The sequence below is a fragment of the Zosterops lateralis genome, assembly GCF_965231275.1.
Source record: "Zosterops lateralis genome assembly, chromosome: 7".
Classification (NCBI taxonomy): domain Eukaryota; kingdom Metazoa; phylum Chordata; class Aves; order Passeriformes; family Zosteropidae; genus Zosterops; species Zosterops lateralis.
This window is the reverse complement of record NC_139767.1, coordinates 35059331-35083235: the sequence shown is the minus strand read 5'-3', so window position 1 is coordinate 35083235 and position 23905 is coordinate 35059331. Positions and strand designations below refer to the sequence as shown.

The 23905-nt window shown below is 39.0% G+C and overlaps 1 protein-coding gene across 9 annotated transcripts in view; it reads left to right on the top strand.

Moving 5' to 3' along the window:
• The window catches only part of GTDC1 (glycosyltransferase like domain containing 1), a 431567-nt gene that overhangs the window by 159028 nt on the left and 248634 nt on the right, over positions 1-23905 (top strand). The window lies entirely within an intron of this gene.

Genomic DNA, 23905 nt, shown 5'->3' with positions numbered 1-23905 from the left:
ATGTTCAAACTAATGGTAGTCAGCAATGAAACAAGATTGTATTTTATAGTTTTGGTGGGGAAAATTATTTTCCCTCACACTGAGAATTAATAAATTTGGTTGTGTCTTTGACACTTCAACATAACTTCTGTGCCTCTAAAACTGCTCTAAGTGGGCTGTTTAAGGAAACAAGGTGTGATATAGGGTGTGTCAGTGCCATTCCTTCTCTTCTCCCCTTTCTTTTCCAGTAACTTCTGAATTCATCAGGCAACCTGTACTGAATTTACCAGAAGAGTAGGTGCTGCAGGAAATAACAGACTTTCAGCTACTCACATGAAATCCATGCCAAGGACTCTATGTTTTTAAGCTGTGAATTCATTTATGATTAATGTTCTAATTATTTGTTTGCGTCCTAATTTTTGCCATGTTTCAAATTTAATTAAGTTTGCGATACAGGAGTAAGCAAAAAACTCCAGGTCCTTCTTTCTTTCTCAAATTGCTTACAACCACCACAATGCTTTCTCACTGGGGGATTTTTCCAGAGCTGTGATGCTTCTGAGGCTGCTTCCTGCACAGAAGTGGTCTCATGAATTGGGCAGAGATGAAAGTCACATAACCATAAAGGGGTGTTGTGTTCTGGTGGGTGTCAGCAGGGGGACAGGTAGGACAGCCTTGTCCTGAGCTGGGAGACAAACAGCCTCACATAGTTGGAACAGTTTCTGTCTCCCAAGTGAGAGAAGTTGATGTGGTGAGAGGGAAAAAAAGAAATGCACTTCACACAAATATTGCATATAGTGTAATATTTTTTACCATGAACTGTAAAAAAATTATGTTTTGAATTCCTCTTAATGTGGAGCCATCTGTGATTAGTATTATATAGGATAAGGTTTTCAAAACTTTGTCAGAAATAATTCAAACATTCAGGTGTCCAGGTCTCATTGCAATTCCATGAAATTTCCACTTTCCCCTTTGAAAATGCAGATGAAAGTTACTTGAGTATTTTTTCTAGAATACTTTAATTATGCACAATTTCATCTGGTGGAGAGCACAGAGGAGGCACAGGCACTGAAACACCCTGAGCACAGGCAAAGCAATCACAAGCCTGAGGGCAAAGGGGTGTTTTTGGGGTGAATGGAGATCAGATGGACACACCAGTGCTGCCCTCAGAGGTGACCCAGCTTCCAGTGTCTCATTATTCCAGGTGTATCCTGGGTAGGTAAACACAACCTGTGCATCTGTGACTCATTTCACACTTCAATGTGCAGTTAAGTGGCTCCATAAATGTTACTGATTTCTACATGCAGACTTTGGCATGCAAATGTTATTGTTAAGTGTAAAAAAAAAAAAAAAAAAAAGAGGATTGGTGTCAGCCTACCTAACTTTTAAAAATTATTGGAGGCTTACAAATGTTAAAGCTTAATTCAACACCAGGAAAGGAAGAAATTTTTCCCTTTGAGGGTGGTGGGACCCTGGCACAGGGTGCCCAGAGAAGCTGTGACTGCCCCTGGATCCCTGGAAGTGTCCAAGACCAGGCTGGATGGGGCTTGAAGCAACCTGGGACAGTGGAAGGTCCTCTGCTTGTGGCCGAGGATTGGAGCAAGCTGTTCTTGAAGGTCCCTTCCAATCGAAATCATTCTGATACTCTTCAGTTTTCTACTGCTCTGTAGGTTGTTACTGCTAGAAACTTTATTTTTTCTGAATTAGGAAAACACAGCACCTCAAAAATCTGAGGAATGTGTCTTAGTGCAAAGCACACAAATATCCTGAGTTCAAACAGCAGCAGTGAGGAAGGAGCACAGACACTTGAATCTGTGGTTACTACTGTGAATGTACCTCAGAGACTAAAACTAGAACTCTTTCTCACGCTTTCCCCATGCAGACAAAAAGGCAAGTGCAGACCTTGAATTGTTACATGGTATGTACTCATATCTGTTTATCCATGGGCTGGTAGGTTTTTTTTCTGACAACTTAAATTTGAATGTTATCTACTGGAAATTTCACAGGATTCTGGTAAACAGTTAATAATTATTTTTAGGTGATTTCCAGTGTAAAGCTCATTAACTCACTGTTTCAGCATATTTGGTGGTGCTGTCTTCATTTATGTTTTTGTTAATGAGACAATGCTAGTGCAGTTACTCAGATGTTTACTGGGAAACAACAGCTCATGGGTGCTAGCTGGAACCTGCCAGTTCAGCTGGGCCAACGTGCTTGGTAGGACTTTGGTGTAGTTAGAATACCTCTTGCAGAAGTAAATCTTAAAATGCTAATTTTCTGTCTTGTATATTTTATTGTGGGGTTTTTTTTTAATTTTTCATAAATGTATTCTTAGAGCAGAACAATTCTAAGCATATCTTACAGGCACACTTAGAAACAATTAAAAAATACTGCTTAGGATGGGCTCAAAGTCTTCTGAATATGTACTTTATTTAGAAATGTTTATTTTTATTTATATACATGCCTTCACTTTAGGGATGTTTAACTTCTACTGGCTTAGAGTCCTTGTAGCAGAATAGGGGTGTGGATCTGCAGGAAGCAATATTCTCACTGAGACAATCTGTGCAGAACTCTTGATCCTGGCTCACCTGGAACATCAGAGTTGTGGAATAAATGCTGGATTTTAGAGTGTGGTAGTTTTGAAGAGCTGAATGAGCTTTCTAGGCTGACTGGTTCATCTCAGGTTAGAATGGAAACTAAAACCCCTCCCTGCATGTAGAGGGGGAAGCCTAAAGAGGAAATAATGACTTAAAATATGCTTTCATCTGCTGTACTGAAAGAAGATAAAGGTGGATTTATTTTTTTTTTAACTTTTTATTCAGACAAGCTGCATTTTTTCATGTTGTTTTTTGGCGATTTAATTACAGCCTTAAAAATGCATAAGTGACTGTACAGTCCTAAAAGCATTTGACAAAACCTAATTGTGTGTTCTGTGGTCAGCAAGAACTCACTGGTTGAGGTTGCATGTTTTTAGTCCACGGGGCTATTGGCAGCTGAAGGAGTTGTGTATTTCTATATCCTTTGTGAAGCTGTAATGAAAATGAAGTTATCATTGTGAAGCTTCCAGTTTTGACAGTGAGAATGGCCCTTCGATCTCTGAAGGCTGCTGGGTTCTCCATATAAGTTGAAACCATAAACATTTTATGGCACAAGATGGACTGCTGGGATTCAAACATAAATTTTAGAAAGAAAAAGGGGGGAAAAAAATGAGTGAATGCCTGCATCCATGAATGTATTGAATTGCTGCAGTAAAGAAGAGTCATATGGTATTTTGCTAACTTCTGGGCATTGGGAAATTATAGATGACAGGTAAGTGGGACCTGCAGACATTCTGTGGGTAGGAATGACTTGATTTTAGTAAAAGAGCACTTTTTGTTCAGCTTGTATTCTCTAGATTGCTGAAGAATTTTACCAGATTAAGTATTTCTGTGTATTAGTCATTGTGGAAGGAGAATGGAGTCCAAGACCATGGGCCAAAACCACAGTCTGTAACTTTCTTTTTTGCATAGAAGAGCGTGCAGGGAAAAGAATATTTTCCTGTTACTTCTTTGAAAATGAAAACAAAGGATATTGACATCCTTTTACTCTTTCAGTCAAGTGTCACTCATCCTGAAGTTGTAATAATCAATTCAGAATGGCTACTTACACTTCTTTACAAAATTGGATGAAAGAGCTTTGCAGATAAGTTAAAGAGCACAGGAGAAAAAAAAAAAGCTTATAACTTCATAACTTTAAACTGAATTAGTTGTTTCTTTGAATTGCTTGTTTTTAGTCATGTTGCCATAGGTATCAAAGCAGTGAGCTATTATCATTCCTTTGTAAGGATTGCTGCTGTTTTATATTCACGTTGCAGCAGATCAAAGGATGGGCTTGCAGACAGGGAAGGGAAGGTGTGTTGTTTCAAAGATATGCAAACACACCTAAAGTGAGCTGGTCCAGGTACTGTGGATGTGCTTACAGGGATTTGCAGATGGCAGCAGCATTGTTTCATTCCTGAAAATCTTTATCTTAGTTGCTAAAGCTTTTTTTTTCTGAGTTTTTTATATCTGTCAGCTAAAACTTGTTCAAATGTTGCTGCTCCCTATACTTTTATGCTGTTTGGAAGGACCTGGCTTGTTAATTGCCACTGAGTGTTAATGATACATCCTGCTCTTACTGGTCTGTGTTCAGCTTTCTTACACCCAAAATCACTTGAAGTGGTTTGCAAAAAAACATTGAAACTATTGCCCAGAGAAGCTGTGGCTGCCCCATTCCTGGGAGTGTTCAAGGCCAGGCTGGATGGAGCTCTGAGCAGCCTGGGATAGTAGAAGGTGTCTCATGGCAGGGGGTTGGAATTAGATGACCATTATGGCCCTTCCAACTCAAACCTTCCTATGATTAGGTCTTTGATATGTTGGAAGAAATCCGAAGACTGAAACATTCTCAGAATGGGGGAATGTCTCAGTAGTTTCTGCAATGATTGTAACCAGCTGTGCATCTCCATGTAAGCAGTGTACCAATTACTATCAGTCTGTGAATTAAGGGGATATATTGGTTTAGATTTTGGGAAGACCTTGGAACCATCTTCCAGTGCCTAATGGGGCTTCGTGAGAGCTGGAGGGGGGACTTTGGACAAGGCCTGGAGTGGCAGAACAAGACAGAGTGGCTTCACATGGGCAGAGGGCTGGATGAGATATGGAATGTAAGAAATACTTCCCTGAGAGGGTAGTGAGACTCTGGCACAGGTTGCCCAGAGAAGCTGTGGCTGCCCCTGGAAGTTTCCAAGACCAGGTTGAATGGGGATTGGAAGGTGTCCTAGCTCATGGCAGGAGATCTGGGACAAGATGATCTTTAAAGTCCATTCCCACCCAAATCATTCTGTGATCAAGGAATAAATAGAAAAACTTAATTTTGGTATCAAAGCTAAGGTTTCAAGTGTTACTGAAACACATACCCAGAAGTTTTGCTGAGCATTGTGCATAACTTTATACATTTGATTGCCAGGATTTTAGGTGTGAGCCACTCACTCATCTGCCTGGTGCTGTTTTCCATCACAAAGAAGTGATTTTTTTATTTATTTTTCTGTAAGTGCATCTGTCTAGTCAAGTCATGGAAACACAGCCCTCAACTCACACTTGCAAGCAGAGCTGTTGGAACCTGTAGATGTTCTAGTACCAAGCCCAGGGTATTTGGGAATGATTATTATTGTTTTTACACTTGCATCGTTTTGTACTGTTTTTATTTAGTGTCATTTCACTAAAAAACTGTTTAGTTTAATCCTGACTTGAAAGACCTGCTTTAAAGCTGCATGGAGTGACTGATTTTCTTTTGAAGACTTGAATCTATTTACAGAATCTCACTACTGTTTTTAACTAACTTCTTTGCAATGTTTTCTTTCAACTTTGGAAATTCATTAGCTGTAAACCACGTGTAAAATGTCTTCAGTCTTTGAACTGATGTTTTATTGAGAAGCCTGGCATATCTGTGAATCTAAATTAAAAACAAAAAGCCATTTAGTGAGGAAATAGTTAACAACAACATTACAAATAGTGTCTGAAGAGGCTGTTAATTTGCTCAGGAAGTTTTCATTTTCTATAATTTGCTGCCTCATTATTTGTAATAGTGAATCTGCTCCTTGCCAATCATACCAATGCCTTACATGAAGAAATGAAGGTGGTGTTTACAGTTCTGGGCTGAAAATACTGAGTTACATTTCACTTCAATGCAGAAGTGAAACCTAAGAACCCAAACTATTGTCTGGAGTGGTCATTTCCACAAGACTGCAAACAATTCTAAGTATCTTTTTGGAATGGCTAAAGTTTGGCTAAATTTCCCTCGCAACTTGATGTCAGCTGGTCCAAAATCAGAGTGAAAGAACCTGGATGTGAATATTCAGAGCTGCTCCAGGAGCTGTGCTGGTGGATGGTGTTCTCTCCCCAGTTGTGTTATGGGGTAACTTTTGCTCTGTTGTTTCAAGATTGGGATTTTGGTAGTCACCAAACTTCTCTTTATCATGGATGATGGAACTTAATCTTCTAGTTTGAATAATTATGCTTTACCTGCTTTTTCCAGCCTTAAAATACTTGCTTTTTTAGTGCCATCAATGCATAAACTCATAGTGGATAAATTGTAAGGTGATTTTGTTTTTAATTGGTCATTGAGGTAGATGTTTTCATAATTTTGAAAAGTTAAGTAAAAAGTTATGTAACATAAAAGTTGCCAAGGAAAGGGTAAGAGAATTAGGGATGTTGAGCCTGGAAAAGAGAAACTTCAGGGTGATATAACTGTCAACTTCCAGTATCTGAAGGGAACCTACAAAACGGAGAGAGACTGTTTGTGGTTGTGGAGTGGCCAAGGGGGAATGGATTCACACTGATAGAGGATGGGGTGAGGTGGGATATTGGGAAGGAATTCCTTCCTATATGGCTGGGGAGGCCCTGGCACAGGGTGCCCAGAGAAGCTGTGGCTGCTCCATGCCTGGAAGTGTCCAAGGCCAGGTTAGACAGGGCTTGGATCAACTCGGGACAGTGGAAGGTGTCCCTGCCCATGGCAGGGGGTGGGACTGGATGAGATATTAGTTCCCTTCCAACCCAAACCATTCCATGGTTTTGTCTCTTAGTGAACAATACAAAATGACTATTTGCAAATCATGTAGGTTTTGTAACTGCTGCTCCTTCCTAAGCAACATCTTTTAGAAGGTTCAGTGTGTTCTCTTTGAATATAAAGCAGTTTGGTAACATTGGAAATGCTTTAGAGAACAGCAGTGAGTTGTTATATTGAAAGACTTGAAGAGGCAATACATTAGGCTAAAAGCAGTGGCAGTACCTGCAGAGCTCACTGTACGTGCCCTTAAGCAAAAGATAATAATTAGTTGGTTGTATTCCCCTGCAAACCTGCCCAAGTGTTGATGTTTATGAATTGCAAAGATCACCAACTCGAGCTCTGAGCTGCCAGAGTTGTTTATGCCCTTTCAATTTTTAATGTACCTATAAGATGTTTTGATCAGGGCCTTTAGTCCAAAGGGATTCGGATGCCATAATCATACCTCTGGTGATTCCAGCACAAAAGTGAGGGTAATTCTTCAAAATGTTGTGAGTGCTAACTTCCACTTCAGCATTAATAATGAACATTAAGAACATCTCTGAACAAATCTTCAGATTCTGTTGGCCAAACAGGATTTGGTTACTTGTGGGATGATGGTCATTAAAAGTGGTGAAGTATCTGCTGTTGGGTAGCCTGAGGAGTGAGAAGTTGCTCACAGCTTGGGGATACCTGCTCTCCTAATTAGTTCATACACATTCAGCTCAGGCAATTTGCACTTCAGTCAAAAGGAAATATTTGACTAGAATCGACTTTCTTCAGCATTCTGGTGCAGTTCCTGCTGCTGCTGTCTTCTCCAGAACCACAGGTGTAAGAACTTTGATTTAAATAAAAATAAAATGTAAATGATAAAAGCAAGTTTATACAGGATATGAGTAGTTTTTTGTATGTATATTTTGTAATATGTTTAAAAATAAGTAATGTGTATACATGTATGTAATTAAGTGTGTAATTTTTACTAAGTGTGCTTTAAAGCATATATATGCAGCTCTTAAAAGTTTTGCCATTTTATTATTTCAGAAGTCTCAATGTTTCATTACATATTCCTGTAAATACATCAAAACTAGTAAAAATGATTAAAAAAGGGTTTGAGCCTCCTTGTGCCAAATATTCCATGTTTGATGGAGGTGTGGTGAGCTGGGGGAGGACCTTGGATTATCTGAATTTGGGGGGAAAAGTAAAATTTTATTTTCTTTTTTTCAACTGAAATATGCTAACATGAGGTTTTAATATGAAAACTCCTTGAATTATCAGGTTTGACTTCTGCTTAGCAAAAGCACCATAAATTTCCACTTGGGGATGGAAAGAAATTACATAATTATTAATATTAATAACTATTTTCATGCCACAGAATTACAAAATTATTTGGGTTGGAAGGAACCTTAAAGATCTTCTAGTTGGTTTTGGTAAGTTAAAATGAGAGGGAAAAAAAAAGATCATGTGAGTATATATTACCTGAACCATATTTAAACCAATTTAAATCTGAGCTGTCTCCACTGAAGGATAGGAGTGGGAGGAGTTTTTCACCAGGCAAAGTAAAGTATCAAAAATGACAAATTACAGTAGCTGGGCTGAGGAGATACAGCTGATTCCTGAGCTGCAGAACAGGTCTTTAGGAACTGTGTGGTAAGACTATACCCCATAAAATAACAGCTGGTAGTATTTTGGTATAATTCCATTAGTTGTCATGACCCTGTTTAGGAGATTCCATTGTACCAAGCTGGTGGAGTGTGAATATAAAGCTGGGACATGTTTGTAATGTGAATATTCATCATTTATATACTATATAAAATACACATATGTATATAATATTTGTTTCTAAATGTAAACTGGGTAACAAAGAAAATTATTACACCATGGTTATTATATATGATATCAAGATATATACTGTACCATATAGATTATTCCCTGTGAGCCCAGCCCTGGGAGCTCTCATGTGAGTAGGTGCAGCTCGAGGGAGGCTGGCAGAAGCAGACCTGGTGTATTTTTTAGAAGCCTTTGGTTAACAGCAGCCCCGTTTCAGCCACGTGCTTTTCTGGAAAACAGCCTTTTCTTAGAAAAATTTAAGTCAACTGGCATTTTAACTTTGGTTCTGCAGCAGATAAGAATTTTTTTAGATCACAGGAGATAGTGTATCATGTGTTGGTAGCCTCTATCACAGTTTCTCAGTAAATCTCCTCTAATAGGTTTTGCAAAGTTTAGTTATGATCCATTAATATAGAAGGAGTAAATTTAACCTCAAATATTTCTCAAAAGATCATGTAAGCAAGAATCTCTCATCTTGGACTTTCTTCCACTACTTACCTGTTTCTGGTTCTTCAGGTAAAATAAAGTTACTCCTCTGCTCTAACAAATGTACAGAATTCACGTCTTTGTTTTTTCATTTCTTGTTTTCAAATCTAGCTGCTTATTTTCTGAATACTTAAACGCAGAGCAGCCAAGTGATTTAATTCTGTCGAATGCTGCCCTATCTAACTCTTTGTATTTCTTTTACTGGTTGTTTAGTGCAGGTGCTGCTGGAATAGTTTGCCAGGTTGGTGAAAACCGAAGGATCTCTGTAACAAAAAAAAAATACATCTTTTTGCAGCAGAAATTAATACAAAAAGTTATTTGGAACATTCCTGCAAAATAATTGCCGTACTGATGTAATTTAATAGAAATGGAGGTGTACAGACCCAGTAACTTTTAGACAGAAATAAATAAAAAGTAAAGAACTTTACGCATTGAAAACATAAATTCTATGAACATAACTGATGCATTGAAGAGCCTGGATGGCAATTGTCAGAATTCTTTAAGAAAATGATTCCTCAGAGTTGTGAAACATGAAGAAAAGAACTTGTAGAGTCCCACCTAAACCCTGTAAATAGGGAGTTATTTTTTTTTTTCTGCAAGAGGTAAGCAGTTCCTGCAGAGTGTTAGTACTTCTGTGATAGTTGATTCATCCCTTTGCTATGCAAATTTTAAGTATACAAGGATTCAGTACTTTTATTTAAGAAATATGCCTGCAGGCTGTATTGGTAGGCTTTAGGGAGATATCTGGTTTGGTGTGAAATAAATAGTTGTTCAAAGATCACATGAATTCATGTCTTAGAAGATGAAAAGTGACGCTGTGAGCGTTTTGAGAGCACCCCCCTGTACCCGGCACGTGAGCTCGCCACTTGGTTTTGGTTTTTCAAAGAAACCTCACCAACCTCATGGAAAATCACAGAGCAGCAGTGTGTCACCCTAGAAATGCAAACATTGAGACACCCCAAGCTCTGGGGGTTTGATCCTTGGAGTAAATCCTCACTGGTCCTGGTCAAGGGAATAGTTTGCCTTTGCTCCAGCTTCTGTCTTCAGCCCATTTTTGAGGGGTCAGCTTTTAATGAAGGGATTTAAATGCCATATTTCAGGTTTATGTGCTAGTTGTAGGCATCCAAGTCCGCATATTTTGAGTAAAACAGGAGGAAAGAAAAACAAACCTGAAATCATTTGAGTGAGAGACAGCTTTGGTATTTACAGTTGGCGTTTAAGATTTGTCTTGCTAAAGAAAGCAAAGCCTTTACTTAGAAGCTATTTGCTGCCTAATATGAGCCACATTTTAATACACAATTATGAACTTATAATACAAATTTAGTAAAATTAAGGTTGTAAACCAGCTATTTGATTAAGCCCAGCCTCTTTTTATTCTGTTACTGTCAAAAATATTAATCAACTCCTCCCTACAGTGTGAAATTTATTCTTGGTACAGTTTCACTATCCTTCTCACCCAGCATCATTCTTTCTGCAATAGTTTCTTTTCTGCTGCAGAGGAACAGCATATTTGGGAAATAGTTATTTCTTTTCTGTAAATAACTTTATCTTCATTTATACAACTATAATGAAGACTTTAATACCTTAATGGTCTAAACTAAAGAAATTAACTTGCTTGTTACCTTTTGGTACAGATGGCTGCTACTTCTGACTTAGTGTAAATCAGACTAGAAATATAAATGCCTGAATTCGTTGTGTGCATATTCAGGTAATAGGCACTAAAATTAAAACTTCTGGTGCTTGTCTACGTGAAAAAGTTGTTACAGTGATTTAAGAATTGATGGAAATAAATTATTCTTCTCTAGGTGAGATGACAGCAGCCCTTCCTCATATCCCTCCTTGTGTCTCCCTTTCCTACCCTCCCCCAAATGTACTCCTTCGTCTTAACTTTGTCATTTTTAATTCTGTCCTATTGTTTCCATTGAGAGGGATTAGTAAAGATAAATTTTAGCTCTCCTGGCATTAACTTTAGCTTATATCTGTCACACGTTTCCCAGCTAAACTAAATACTGCTTTTTTTTTTCCTATGCTGTCACACTTCATTAGAAAGAACCAGTCTACCTAGAGCTGAGTACTGAGTTTTTAATGAGGAAAAATGTTTAATAGTTATATATTTTCAGAAGTTTGATACTTTTTTTTTTTTTTTTTTAACGCTGCTAGCCTTTACTGATTGTCAGTGGCCATGGGAACAGTGTGAGCCTATGTCTGGTGTTGCTTGGTGGAGGTACAGCTGCCATCCCAATGCCCTGAATGGTGACCTCACCTGGCTGCTGGGAACTTCCAGATAGTGCCAATTAGGCATGGAAGTAATTAAAATAATGTACTTGGCACTGGGGAGGCCACATTTCAAATACTATGTTCAATTTTTTGCCACTCATGACAAGGACATTGAGGGACTGGAGTGTGTCCAGAGAAAGGGATGGAGTTGGGAAGAGTCTGGAGCAAAAGTCTGATGAAGACCAGGTGAGGGGCCTGGGGGGCTCAGCCTGGACAAAAGTCGTAAGTTGGTTGGATACACTTTTCACCAGTTTTTATAAAAAAATAATATATATATATATATATATACATATTGACATGGAAACACATCACCAAACAACATGAAGTAAACTTAACCTGTGCGTTTGGGCCAGTCAGGATCTGCATTTTGCTGTTCCCAAAAGGCAGTATGTTTATTATTTGCAGAAAGGAAGATCAAAAAATGGTATTTTATACTAAAGCTGCCTGTCTGCATCATGGCCTGTACATGTGTGAGAGCTGAAGTTTTCTCCTGTTGCTTTAGCTATGGATTTTTCCATAGCACTTGCATGCTCAATTTGCTTTCCCATCTTCTGATTTTACCCATTCTGACGGGGTACACAGATAATTGTTAAAATAGAAATTAGCAAAATATTTAGGGATGGTTTTTGTTTCTGAATTCGACAAAATCGCTCCATATTTACATATTCAGGTTTTCTTAGGTACTGATTTCCTCCTGCTATAAGTAATGCTCTTAGCAGTGACAGTGCTTTGAACTGTCACTTCATCCTGCTTGAAGTTAAATTACTCAAAACTTGTGGGTTTTTTTTTTTTTAATTTTATTTTTTAAACTGTTTTCCTATCTCCCTCTGCTGAGGATGTCACTGTGAGGTAGGAATAACTGCAGTGAAGTGAGGAGCAGAGCAGTTGAGCCTTTGATCGTGTGGAAATGCGAACGTGTTGCAGTTTGCGCTGCCGTGTTCCTGAGGTCCCCGGCTTGGCGGAGATTTGGGAAGTCCTCAGCAGGCTCGGCAGTAAAACCCAAATATCCTCTCAAGCCAGAGTGCTTTAAGCCTTTGCTCAGACTGCTTAGTAGGCGCAGAAGGAGGGAGATAATATATTTTTAGCTTTCAAATTCAAAGGAACGCTTCAATTAAAGGAATTCTTGGCAATTTTAAAAGCTCTGTTCTTGCCGTGTTTGTACCAGATGATGGGAAATGGGGGTGGTTTCGATTTTTATTTTCTTCTGGAGTGGAGGAAAACCTATCCTATTTAACTTATTTTATGGCAGTTTAAAGCATCAAATGGCATACTCTACATTTCCTGTTTTCACTAGTTTCTCTAAAAGGATTAGAAAAATAGGCCTCTTATCTTGTGGTGTTGTGAGTAGGACACGGAATATACCAGAATTTAGATACCAGGAGGTTGCTTTCAAAATAATTACAGAGGATGATCTGATTTTTGTGATTTAATAACTCACTATATGCAAAGTTGTACAGGTTGTGTGAGGATTTTTTTCTGCTGTTGGGGGCAACGAAACACAAAACTTGAAATAGTTATATATATATATATATCTTTTAAGAGAAAATAAGCGTCACAGCTCAAGAGAGAACTTTATAGTGTGAAAGAACATGGGATCATAGGGCAATTCAGATTGGAACTGTTTTTTGGAGGCCACCTAGTCCAACCTCCTGCTCAGGGCAGAGTTGGCCATGAGCCTATGATACCTTTATCCAAGAGTATGTAATCATAGAATACTTGAGTATTGCATGATCTCTCTGAAGTGTCTGCATTTCATCTAATGCAGTTTTATAGTTCACATTGAGGGATATGATGCACAAGGCTGCATTTATGTTCTTTACGTTTTAAAATGTGCCTTACAAAGGCTTCAGGTAATTTTTTTTCTCAAGATTTAGATTCTGTGTGATCAGAATTCAAGCCAGTACAGAGTGAAGCAAATGTCTCCTTGGACTATGTTCTGGGATTGTATGTAAAATTGAGAAGTATTTATATTTTTCCTTGGTGCCAACAATGCCTTCCTTGCAGACATTTATTTTCTGTAAAGATTTAGTAAGTTTAATAGTTACTGTGCAATACTTGTAAGTGTCTCCATTCTGCAAAGAATTGAAAGAGGTATTTTTTTCTATTGGCATTTGAAAAGCAGAAAAAAAAGTACTACTACAACAGAATTTTATTAATGAATGATTTACACTGGTTCCAGCTGTGACCATGTGATTAGTCCTTCACTGAGCAACAATGGGTATTTTCTTTCTGCTTTTATTTAATTTCCAGGAATGTGTCATCTGTTACGTTAACTGCTGCCAGTATACCCCATATAAACTGGTATTTTTTATTTCCCTGAAGCAGAAGATGAATACCCACCCATATCCTTCTGGAACCAGAGTTTAAATGAATTGGGAATTTTATTGACTATATCTGATTCAGCAAGCCAAAATCATAAAAGTTAAAATATTTATTAAGTGCACTAGACTGTAAGATGCTTTGCTCCCTGGTAGTGCAAAAGATAGATATTTTCACTTTTAAAATTCTATCTTAATATTTTATTACAGCAATACAACGTGTTATAGAGGTGGACAAGCCTGCAGATTGAAATGTGGATAGTCCAGATTGTTCCTTTCCCTCGACCATATGGTGTAGTTCTAAAAGCCTTTTGTACGCTGTCTGTTCAGTTAATTGTAAACTCTGTCTTTAACGTACCTTAAAAATGAGATATATGTGAACTAAAAGTCAGCATATCCTCTGGTAAGTAAGGTTTGCTCAAATAAATCTAAATTCACAGTCCTGGTCTCTTGGTAGATTTTCTTTCTGGGTGAATTTGAAAAGTCTTTCACTGTTTCTTGGTAACGAATGTGAAGCCTGTGTGTATGTGTGTGTGTGTGTGGAGAGACAGGTTTTTCCATTTCCTCCTCAAGAAGGGGGGGGAGATTTGAGGATATAATGAACATTTCATAATATTTTTGCTTGGCAGACAGCTCTGCCAGTGGGTGATGTGCAGGAACATCGAAGATTTCTGACAGATGGATGGTAGGACTGCTAATACACCTACACACGCTTCGGCGTCTGATGTTCCCGGTGTTGCTCTGATGCCCAAGAACCTCGTGCTCGTGCTTTGGTCTGATGTTGCCCAGTGAGGGGCTTCAGCAGAGTCAGAACCAAGCTTTACACAAGGTCTTCATATGCCACAGAGAGGGGTAATTTATTATACTCCTCGCAAAGCGTTTATTACGGAGGCAAATGGGTTTTTAACGTAATAAAGAGGTAAAAAATTAATTGTTGGAGGGTTTCAGAAGCAATTGTATCTTCTTTCACTGTAAACTATTTGAGAAAAGTGACTGTTTAGAATGCAGATGGGATTGATATATCTAAAGGGGAGAACACAAAAGAGTAGGAGTCTCACTGAAGCTAATGTTCTGTGGGTTCCAAGCTGGTTTTTCACATTGGAGAGTGTTTGCTCTGTGGCAGTTTCTTTGTGGCTTTGGAGATAAGATCCACCAAAATTAAAAAAAAAAAAAAAAAAAAAAAGGAAAACCGAAGGATTGCGAATCAAGCAAGTAACATTAGTGGAAAGTGAGATTAATGTGCTGAGAGGCCTCTCATTATGAGACTTACTGGTCTCTACTGCATGTCTGAAGTTTTTTGCAGGATTTTAGATAGTTCTCTCAATGGCTGAATGCAGAGGAATTGGTAACCTTGGTGGATATTATTAAAAAGAAAAAATGCAACTTTTTGTGCCTACAGAGGTTAAATAACTCCAGACTTTTGTGCATGCAAAAATAGAGAAAATTTTAGAGCAAGTCATCTCAAAATGGAAACAAGTAGTAACCAATAACACCTTCATTTCTTTCCAGTAGTTGTATGCTTGTTCTGAAATAATGTAAAAATTGTGAATTTAAATAATATGCTGGTAACTAAACAGCAAAAAGCTGTTGTAAAGTTTTAATTTTCCTTAAACTGCCTTTTTATGCTCCTAGACCTAGAGAACTACAGAATGATTTGGTTTGGAAGAGACATCTCATTCCAAACCCCTGCCATGGACAGGGTCACCTTCCACTGTCCCAGATTGCTCCAAGCCCCATCCAACCTGGCCTTGGACACTTCCAGGGATGCAGGGGCAGCCACAGCTTCTCTGGGCACCCTGTGCCAGGGCCTCCCCACATTCCCAGCCAGGAATTTCTTCCCAATATCCCATCTAACCCTGTCTTCTGTCCTTGTGAAGGTATTTTCTGTCTCCCATCCCTCTATCCTTTGTCCAAAGTCCCTCCAGCTCTCCTGGAGCCCCTTTAAGCACTGGAAGGGATTCTGAGCTCTCTCCTGAGCCCTTTTTCTGCCAGGGCTGAACACCCCCATCTCTCTCAGCCTGTCAGGATAAAGTAGTTTGTATAGCAGGTTCTTCTGAAAGGTCACCTTTGTGGGGTGAGGAAAAAGCAGTAGATGGGGTTTGTGTGCTGCACAGGCAGATCCTGCTCAGCTGCAATGTGTCTGGGGGGATGCTGTATCCACTGACCAGCAAATTCCATGAAACCAGTGGCATTTGGTACTTTCCTGACTCTGTAGCATGAAATCAGTGGGAGCAAGAAGAGTGTCTGTGGGCAGAGCTTCTGCGTCTTGCAATTCAAGTAGTTCAGAAGCTTTAAAGTGCAAGAAATCACATGTAATGCTTAAAGAATCCAGCTGTAATTTTGAGAGCTGAAGGAGAAAAGTGGCTGAACATTTATTGCGGCCTCCCTATGATGAGAGCAAGTTTTCAGAGCCTGCAAGATGCTGCTTGCAGTGTGTATGCATAACAGAGCTACCTATTTTTACTGTGCACTGGCAAGTGTAGGCTCACTTCATTAGAGCAAGCAGTACAAACAAGATGTGCTAACTTGTGTGGTTAAAAAAAAAAAGTCTGATTTAACTTTTCATGCTGATTCTAAAATAAGAGAAATCAAGTCATAGAAAAATCATATGACTTCAAAAACATTTAACAGTTGTTCTGTCAAGAAAAAAAAAAGTCTTTTATCAACTTGTATTTTAATACAAGTTTCTATAACTTCGGTTGTCTCTATTTCCATCCAGAAACATTTATAATGTGCCACCTTAGTTTACAAAACATCAGAGATGGCCGCTTTATAGAGGACAGAACTGTTAAATTTGTGAAAATAGAGAAGTGAAACTGGAGATTTGACCAGGAAAATAAGGCAAGAGGACTGTGAAGCTTTTGCTCCTGAAACACTGAAAAAATGACTGTATTCAAACTGGAGGTTTTCTAATGAGGAATATGGCAGAATGGGCAAAGAGAAGAGGGTTTGAGGTTGTGGACTGTCAGATGGTGGATGTGTTCATCATACCCAGGTTGGAAGTGAGAGTAGTTTGAGACAGGAAAAATTGATATGTGACCCATCAAGGTAGTAGTTGATGTGCTGTTTATAAGTCAATCCTGTGTAGATTTTGTTTATCATTAGAAAAAAAAAAAAAAGAAGGAAAAAAAAGTGATGTAGGACTAAGGAAAAGAAAATACTGCATGAAGTAATGAGAAAATGAGCAAAGAGAATAGGGGAAAAAATAGAAATTAAGAAATGCAAGTGAGAAGAGGAAATCAGATTCAGTTATATGAGAAACAATTCATATGGTTTCAAGAAGTGTGGATTTTCCTTTTGAAGATGGAATTCATCAGCTATCCAGATGAAGAGGATACAATTTTATCTCATTTTCATAATGAAATCATAGAAGTACAATCTGGGTAAAAGATGTATTTGTCTCTATTTTCTTAGAAGGGATGATGCTAATGATAAATTAACGCGCTTTTTCAGAATATTTTTCTCACATGTGGCAAAGAGTCAAGTCCTGCTGGTTTGAAAGAGAATGTATGTTGTGGTGTCTGGGAGTAGGGACATACGAGTCACTGCTCTTTTCTCCTGCTCTTGGTTTTACTGTAAAACCACTGTTGGGAAATGGTGCAACTCACAATTTTTAATTCAGGTTTTCTCATCTGTAAAGCAGAGATAACAATACCTACCCACCTCACAGGAGTGTTGTGAGGTTTAATTAATGTTTGTTAAGCTCTTCAGCATTTTTATATAAAAGCAGATAAATGAAACCTCTTGTTGCTAATAATGGGAAAACCCCAGGCTGAAGGTGTAGTATGATTTTGGGGTTGGAGGGAGGAGATAGAATAATTACAGTTTGTTGTTTAAAGCATATTTAGACAGAACAATTGACAATGTTTGCTTAGAAGTTATTTTATTAGTTCTGTGTAAGAATTCAAGCTTTTTCTTACAAATTTCTAGTAATTTGAGCTTGTACACAGATCTAGTGTTTTGTGTTATTTTAGAATCATAGAATGGTTTGGGTTGTGAGGGATTTTAAAAGTGATGTTGAAACTACAGTTTCAACCCCCTGCCATGGGCAGAGGCATCTTCCACTATCCCAGGTTGCTCCAAGCCCTGTCCAACCTGGCCATGGACACTTCCAGGCTTGGAGCATATTAATACAGGTTAGGACTCCTTTGGCTGTGCAAAGTTGAATAGATCATCTATATTCTTTCTTTGCTTCCACTGTAAATTCCTTATAGTCTGTCTATATATATATATATACAAAACCAAGCCAAGTATTTCTCTGTCATCAAACACTGTGTCAGGGTTTCTAGGACTAAAGTGTAGTATTTAGAGTCTGTGGGCTTTGGAATAACAAGTCAGTAGGCAACACATGAAGTTCTGTGTGTGCATGAATGTGTCTCTGCAGTATAATTTAAGCAACCCTGTAATATGGTCAGGAGGAAATTTTTGAGAAAATCGTTGACAAAAGTAATTGAGTGAAATAGTGTTGAGTGATAAGAAAATCAGTGGGGGATTAACCTTGCTAAAGCTTGTTTCTGAAGCTTTTTTTCCCTGTTCAGATAGGATATAGTCAAAGTAACCATTCTAGTTACAGTCAAAGGAAACGCTGTGTGTATTCCCCAGCACGTTTCTTAGAATCCACTGTGCCTGTAGACTCCAACTTTACAAACGTAGTGGTGTGTCAGCAACATCCCAGGTGTCATTATAAATGCCAGCAGTATGTAAGTGGTATTTGTAAATAAGCTCAAACAAGTGAAATGGTCTGTGTTAGTCAACCATTCTGCACCTTGGATACATTGAAGGCTGATGCTTGGTTGAGTAGCTAAACTAAATATCAAGTGGTGTTACACAGCTTGAAAAGAAGCTCAGCTCTAAAGAGAAAAAGCAGACTTTTTTCTAAGTCGTTCTGTTAATGCCCAAGAAGATGTTTCCGTGAGTGTTAAGAAACCAACTCTCTATAGACTCCAGGAAAAATGGTTTATGGATCTCTCTTGCCCATGCTCATTCAGAGCTTCAATGGGGAGGCAGAGTGCTGCAGCTCTGAAGAGTAGTTTGAATCATCTTGCATGAATATTGCTCTCTCCAAGGATATTGGCATGCAAAACAGATTCTGTTCATCTTCGAGGATGTTGAATGCACCTCACACATGGCTTCATAACCACTTTGAGATGAACAGGCAGACTTTGGATTAGGTTCTTGTCAGTGGAAGCAAGTGCGTGTGTGATCAATGCAGATAGGTGGAAATAATTCCCTTTTCTCAAAGCACTTGCTTGGTATTGCTTAATTTGGGTATCCTGTCTGTGTTTTTTTCCACCATGTATATTTTCTGAAGGGAACTTATTATTTTCCTTCCTGCCGTTTCCCCTCCCTCATAATTATATTTTGTCTTCAGTGGTCAAAGAGGGAGTGTGTCTTCCAGATTCATTTCTGCCTTAAATGTGGGGCTAAATCAGTTTCATAAGCACCTTCAAGTATCTACTGCTGACAAAGCTTTGTGAGATTAGTCTCTACTTAAACACTGATGGGATCTGAAAATACTCGGAAAGATCTGCATCATTTCCTCTGTAGTAAGGCCCGTGTAACACCTCTCTTGGCTTCAGATCCACTTAATAAAAGTGATTTTTGAAAATCACAGCGTAAATAGATAATTGAATATAGCTTGAATGTTATCTCCATAACCAAGGCACCCCTTTTAGGCACCAGAAGGGGCTCTGAGCTCTCCCTGGAGCCTTCTCCAGGTGAGCACCTCCAGTTCTCCCAGCCTGGCTCCAGCCCTTGAAGCATCCTCATGACCTCCTTTGGATCCACTCCAACAGGTCTGTGTCCTTTGTACATGAAAAAATAACCAGAAGTTCCAGCTGCAGCGTTGCTGTGAGTATGACTGCATGTGGAACACTGTTGTGAGGTAACACTGCCTTAATTACAGGAGTATTTCCAAACTGTCCATCTGCTGTTGTTCTCCAGGCCTCCAAGAGCTGTGTATGGCTGCTGTGAATGCTTAACTGGGGGTATTGCCAAGAATTTCCCTATGGCCAGAGTAACTGCACAACCCTGATGTCTTTAGTAGGAGTCAGAACAGATCTTTAACTTGCTGGCAAAGCCTGTGATATTTGTGGCTTTGAAATGAAGAAGTGGGAATATTAAGCACAGACCTTGCGTGTGTGAGGTGTGAGTGGTTTCTTGCCTTGCCTTGTAATGGTATTTCTGAGGTTTTTATCAGCAGTGTCAGCAAGAGCATCTACTAATAGCCAGTGAAACTTTAAATAGTTTGTATCTTCCAATAATGACCTTCAAATAGTTCCTTCAGCTCTGAGCCCTGCAGAGAATATGTTTTGTTCTCTGCTCCCCTGTAGTCAGGGCCATTATAAACCATACTGAATGTTCCTGAACTCCTAATCCTGGAAGTGTTCAAGGCCAGGCTGGGTGGGGTGTGCAGCACTGCTCTAGTGTAAGGTGTCCTTGCCTGCAGGGTTGGAACAAGATAACCTTGAGGTCTCTTCAAACCCAAACTGTTCAGTGATTCTTAGTGTTGTACCAAGTGTGTGGGAGGAGTGTGCCAGGTTCTGCAGCTTCTGTGGTGGTACAAGTGGAAGGAGCTGATAAGTGACAGCATAATTTTAGTTTTGTTGAGCAGGATGTTTTATTTTGATAAGGATTTTCAGGTTCTGAAGGAAAAGTTTTATGAGTGTGGTCGGTTGCTCAAGTGCAGTAAATTGTTTTCAGACTCTTTTTAGATAGGTGCAGAAATTACTCCCAAGTGACCCTAAAGCTGAAATCCTAAGCGAGTTGTACTGATACATTCATGATTTATAATGAAGTCAAAATAAAAAAAAAAAAAATCCCTGTTTTTAATTCTTTATGTTAAAGACTACAGTGCTGATCGTGGGTTATAGCCAGATTTTCTTATGTGCAATAAAAGCCAAGTTTTTAAGGCTCAGGCTTTCTTGAGCATGATGATTTTAATGGCTCTTTTCAGCCATCTGAGAAACTTCAAGGAAAAAATTTACATCTTGATGTCCTCTGTGAGTGTCCTTGCCTTGCTTTATCTGTGGCACTGTTAAAAAGGGCCACACTTGTTTCATGTCTGGTAGGGTCTCCCCCAGACATGAATATTTATTTGCTTTGCTGTATCTGTTTTGAAAACATCAGCTCAGAACCTAAACTTGTTTACAAAACAACCAAAATAACCTTCCAAAACAGATTGTTTTGAGATGCTTGTGTATCGCTTTTATTCATGGAAAACAAATATTTCCTGCAATGCTCACCATTTCAATTGGCAGATGATACCAGACATGTTTATTTAACTCGTGTCAATGTTTTTCAGCTTTCTGCAATGTGTGTATCCATAGATACTTCCCAGTGGAGGAGGCAGACCCCTTAACTTTGTGATACTTGTGAAGTAAAATAAAATGTATGAATACACTTCTCTTTATCGCTTTAAGCCAATCCTTGAAGTATTTTGCAAGCTCTGCAGACAAGAGGATGGAAACAAGTGACTTAAGTCATTAAATTTGATATTCTTGGGTCAGCAGAGATGCTGGGAAACACTTGCAGTGAGCTGTCAGAAAGCATTTTGGCCAGAATCTGGAGCCTTTAATACTTCTAGAGCCCTTTCAGAGGGCTTAGTCAAAGCCTGGTAGGGAAATTATTTACAGGAAACAGGGTGCTGCACCACTAAATCAAATTGGCAACTCCTATTGTGCTGGATTTATAAATTGATGTGGGTAACATGTCATCTGCACGTCAAGTTGGAAATAGGATATAAATATTGTTAACATGGAAAAATGTGTAGTGCTGCATGAAGCCCTCATTCAGTATTGTGTGATGTTTGCTATTGACTCTGAGAGCTTTTGAGGGGTTTTTAAAAGCCATAATGTGGTGCTGACTGCACAGAAGTTAATGAGAGGTGTTTTTGTTCTCATGGCTTCATAGCATGAAGCTCTGGTTCATCTCTCTCCTGAGGTGAAAAGAGTTGGGCACGTAAAACACCAGAAAAATATTTCATCTGTTGAATTTTAGTACTTAATATTTAAAACTGAGGACTTTTTTGAACAGGTTACATTTCAGTCTGGAAGTTACTTAGTGAATTCCAAGACCACCATACCCACACTGCTGTAGGGATCCAGTGTTTAAATGTTGCATCTTATAAATAAACAATAACTTGATAATTTATTCTCTTCCCTTGGTGAAGGATTTCATAGGTTGGAAAAATCCTTGTGATTGTCCTTTTATATTGCCTTAGTTGTAGATCTTAAAGTGAAAAACATGGCAGGTACATTTGACTCTGCTTTTGAAGTCCATTTTCCATCCTGGTTGAAATAAATTTTGAAGTAATCTTGCTGACATGTCTTGTGAACTTTGCAGCACAGGATGGTTTGGGTTGGAAGAGACTTTAAAGCTAATCCTGTTCCCACCCCCTGCTGTGGGCAAGGACACCTTCCACTATCCCAGGTTGCTCCAAGCCCCATCCCATCCTGGCCTTGGACACTTCCAGGGATGGGACAGCCACAGCTTCTCTGGGAACCTGTGCCAGGGCCTCACCACCTCACAGGGAAGAATTTTGTTTTGTATTTCATCTAACCTTCCCAGTGTGAATGTGTCCCATCCCTCCATCCCTTGTTCCCAACCCTTCTCCAGCTCTCCTGGAGTCCCTTTAGGCCCTGGAAGGAGTTATGAGGTCTCCCTGGAGCTTCTCTTCTGCAGGTGAGCCCTCCCAGCTGTCCCAGCCTGGCTTTAGCAAGTCCCACATCTCTCTTGTCCTGAGGACCCCAGAGCTGAGTGAAGCTCTGCAGTTGGGATCTCACGGGAGCAGAGGGGCAGAGTCCCCTCCCTCCACCTGCTGCCCCATGGCTTTGGACACAGCTCAGGACAGAGTTGGATTTCTGGCCATCTGCCCTCAGAATTGCTCCTGTGTGTGGGTCCCCTCCCTGATTTCACAGCTGAGCTCAATTTGACAGTAGATCTTGTTCCACCCTTTTTTGTAGACTCAAGGTGTGACTGAAGATGCAGATCCTTTCATCACATATTCAAAGGGATACCTTCTGACGGCAAAACAAATCTGGCTTGTGCCCACTCAAGTGTTGCTGCCAAACATCTCAGGCTACCAAGCCTAATGTTTAAATTAACTCTTGCAATTCCAGCTTTTGTACAAGAGCAGTTTAATCCCTCAGTCCCGATTTCTGTTGACATAAGAGTGGTTTGGTCTTCATTTAGCATTTTGATACTTCAAATTTGCTGAGGAAAACAAATCAACTTTTTGATGTAGAGTGATTTTTATTACCTCACAGAGTGACTAATGATGGCTTCTAGCAAGTCCTTTGTCTTTTAATCAATCAGCTAATATGAACTGTAGACTGTGACTTTGAAATAAAATTAGTTAAAATATTTGAGACTTTTTAAAAATGTATACATATGGTCTTTAAACTGGCTGTGAATGCACATTGTAATTTTTACCTTCTATACAGAAACTGGTCTGAAGCTCAGAGTGTGTGGAGCACATTTCTCATCATATTCCTAATAAATCGGAGGAATTTCAAAATGCCAGCCCATTATTACCAGACTGGGACTTTTTCTATAATAGGGAACTAGCAACTAATATGTTTCCTGTCAAGTTTAAAAATAGTGCTACATCTCCCATTACCACACCTATTAGTTCCCTCTCCTCTCGAAGATACTCTAAATCAAGTATTCTTAATCTATTTAAACCTAATGTAAGCCTTCAGCATCATCAGTGCTGTTGAATTTATAGACATAGGTGCAGCACTGGAAATGTTGAGTCCTGTAAACTGTGTTGATCCTTCAAGTGCTGTAAACATGCTGCAAATAAGTTGGATAAAGCCAACATATCATTTAACAACTTTAGCAGTCTCTGTTAAAATCAGTTTTCATTTTTCCAGGCTTCTGAATTACATGGCAAATGGGAGCTTATAATTAACTGTTAAATCAGAATAACTAATTTTCTCTCAGATCCAATTGCAAACCTGGCATAATCTCATATGAGGTTGTACTTTCATATTAGAGCTGTATTTTTTTTATTATTTTACCTTGTTTAAAAAAATCCTGTTAGTGGTGGAAGAGCTCCTCAAAATAATGTAAAACTTTTTGGAAGATAATTGTTTCATATCTTGTGCTCTGCAGCATACTCATGTCAACTTCTGTAAATCTATTTGGACCATTAAAGGGAGGAGACAGAGGAGCAAACCCCGTGAAAGAGTTAATTGGGTTTTCTGGTGATGGGTGATTGTGGCTGTAGTTGTTTCCCTGGAAGAGCGTGGCCCTGGTTCTCCATCACACCTTTTCTGTGTCTTTTTCCCTTCTATTATGCCTTTCTTTGGAAGAAAATTTTATCCTAAGTAAATTATTAACAATGCTTAATTTGCCTTTGTTAATCTGAATTTGTGAAAATACTGAGTATCCCTCATACCCTGTCTTGAGTAGTATTTAGTCCTGTGTACACAATTTAGGAGGTCGATTAGACACAAAGAAAC